Below are 2928 nucleotides of genomic sequence, written 5' to 3' on the forward strand. Positions count from 1 at the left end.
GGAATCAGGCGTCCTCTAATTTTCTTGTGACGGCCTCCAGAAAAATGTTCAAATATTCCTTGTAAAGGTGTCATTTCCTCCAGATTTCCAATATGAAATTTTTTTTTTAAAGAGAATCAGAGAGAGAGGGAGGGGAGTACGGGGATGGGCAGGGGGAGAGGGAGAGATTCCCAAGCGGGGTCCAAGCTCAGCACAGAGCCTGAAGTTGCTCTGTATTTCACAACCCTGAGATCGTGACCCGACATCTGGAGGTAAACTACATCTTTACACGGAATGTTTGAACTTTTTTCTGGAGGCCGTCACAAGAAAATTAGAGGACGCCTGATTCCGACTCTGACTGAAGAGACATCAAGCTCGAGGGCAAGCAGTCAGATCTGACAGGACCTGGCTCAGTGACCCGCTTCTTGGTTTTGCATGTTGTCCAATCAGATAGGACTTGCCGGTGACGTCAGGAAATGAAGCGACTATAAATGGGCCTGCGCTGCTCAAGCTGCCGCCAGTGCCCTTCCTTCTGAGCTGTCGGGAAGGCAAGCCCCACATGGCTGAACCTGGCTGTGAGACCTCTTCTGAGGAAAGCCTCGGCACCGAGGAGCCCACGGCAGCGGACCCGAAGAGCCCGAAGCAGAAGGAGCCGAGGCGCGGAGGCCGCCGCCGTGGCCGCCGCCGCTGCCCCGACAGTTTCGCCACCTACTTCCCCAGGGTTCTGAGGAATGTTCACGACGGCCTGAGCCTCTCGCAGGAGGCCGTGAGCGTCATGGATTCGTTCGTCAAGGACATCTTCGAGCGCATCACCAGCGAGGCCTCTCACCTGGTCCGCACCACCAAGCGCTCCACCATCACCTCCAGGGAGATCCAGACAGCCGTGCGCCTGCTGCTGCCTGGGGAGATTGGCAAGCACGCCGTGTCTGAGGCCACCAAGGCCGTCATCAGGTTCAACGCAAGGAAATGAGCTGCCCCCGGACCACCTGACCACCTCGCAAACCAAAGGCTCTTTTCAGAGCCACCTCACTTGGCACAAAGAGACCTGTAACTCTCCAGAGTGCCACCTACTCTAGCGTTTGGACCTGTGCCATTCTGTCCGTTCTTCAAACTCCTTTACCGTGAGCAAGTCCACTTTAATATATGTGTGTGCTGCAGTCTGTTATGATTTTCCTTGACCATGTCGCAATTTATCACTTTCCTAAGTGGCCCATTCCTTCAGGTCAGCGTCTTTGGGAGTCCGTCACAGCTGGGGCCACAATAATTTTACTTGCCTTTTGTATTCTCCTTCTCCCACTTGTGTAGAGTAGTATCGTCTAGAGAATTTTCGAGTGTGTTGATATAGCAACAAGTGAAGCGCTGTAGCAGATACAAAACTCACAGTAACCCCATTCACAATCCCTCAACGTATCCCCTCATCCTAATTCAATGAAATACATGAAAGAAGACCCAAACACCATGCAGAAAACTCAAACTATCCAGAATCATGCCCTACTCAAGCTCCCGACCTTGTGAAAGGCCTACTTTAGGTGACTAACGAAACACAATAAAATAAAAATAAATAAATTAATTAATTAATTAAATTAAATTAAAAAAAGAAAGCCATACTTTACTTCATTCAAATTTATCTGATTTTGTGCCTTGGTAGCCTATCATCTTTCGTTTTGACACAAAAGGCTTCCTGCACTGCAGTTATGCCTGGATGACGGGGTCATCCAATGAGAGCAGCTGTGCTCCCAGCCTCTGCTAGCAGCAGCCAATAAGAAACTGGCAGCGCAGGATCCACGGCCATTGGCCCAAAGGGTGGTGGGGTGACCAGGGCTGAACCAATAACAGCCTTCCTATGTCATGCAGCGTGGTGATTGGGGGGGAAGGTGGTGTGATTGTCCGTGTGCCTGTGGGTTTCTGTTGAAGCTCTTCCTTTTAACCAGGGTGGTTGAAGTGTAAACACGCAGATGTCACAGTGGGACCTGTCCCTATCGTTTTGCATCAAAATAAGAGGAGGCTGTTTGGCAATTAAGAGAACTAAGGTGAATCCTTCTTCTACCTCAAGTGATTTGATGGATAGGAAGACTTAGGGTAATGGTAATGCACTCTAATGCTCATTGTGTTTTTCGTCTTGGTGCATGGGTTTTTTTCCTTTCTTTGTCTCCTTTTCCTTTAGGTACATGCTGAATTTCAAAGTAGTTGGTGATTATCCAAGTGCTTTCCATTTAATTGACTTCTAGCTTCCTATATATCTGTGAAGGAAGAACACACTGGCGAGGGTAGGGGTGGGGCCTTCAATCCTTTGAAATCTGTTACAAGTTGCAGGAAAACCCACTATTTCTTCATGTGTGCTGTGTGTTCCATGTGAACTTTTAGAATAAATTCTAACTAACCTTTGATTTGAATGTAGAAACCTGTGAAAGGTGTCACTCTGAGCCAAACAGTGAGACAAAAAATAGGTAAACTAGAGCAATCCAACCTTTTCTTGAGCCCGTTAGACGAGAGATAATGGCAAACGGATATGAAAAGGGGTGGGAGCCTTGCTGCATAAGTACTCAAGGAATGCTACCATAAAATGAAGTGCCAGTTAATCCCCGTGGGTTGTCGTTAGAAATTGCCATTTACATGAGGCACTAAATTTTTGAACCCAAAAATTCTTTTCAGAGCCATATGCCTTTTCAGAGAAAGGACTGTGGACCATTTAGAAAAAATAAATCTCTGTTTCACTAAGTTACTTAATTTCTATCATGCTGATTGCTCCTGGTTCAAAATGCCCTTTTTGCTCACATGACTTACAGTGGTTTTTCAAAGTTATTCATGCACATTGGTCTCATACATACCATATTATTTAAAAAGTCATTTTAAGAACATGAATCCAGAGGACCTTGGGAAGATAGCAGAGGAGGAGGAGGCTGAGCTAACCGCATCCCACATTTAAAACTAGATATCATCTACAAAAAT

At 46.7% G+C, this 2928-nt stretch overlaps 1 pseudogene; it reads left to right on the forward strand.

The window, feature by feature from the left end:
* The first annotated feature begins 132 nt into the window (after window positions 1–132).
* Window positions 133–2229, forward strand: LOC115937684 (histone H2B type W-T pseudogene; annotated as a pseudogene).
* The last annotated feature ends 699 nt before the right edge of the window (window positions 2230–2928 follow it).

The sequence above is a fragment of the Leptonychotes weddellii genome, unplaced genomic scaffold (genome assembly GCF_054177405.1).
Source record: "Leptonychotes weddellii isolate Sample4059 unplaced genomic scaffold, ASM5417740v2 HiC_scaffold_20607, whole genome shotgun sequence".
NCBI classification, from domain to species: Eukaryota; Metazoa; Chordata; class Mammalia; order Carnivora; family Phocidae; genus Leptonychotes; species Leptonychotes weddellii.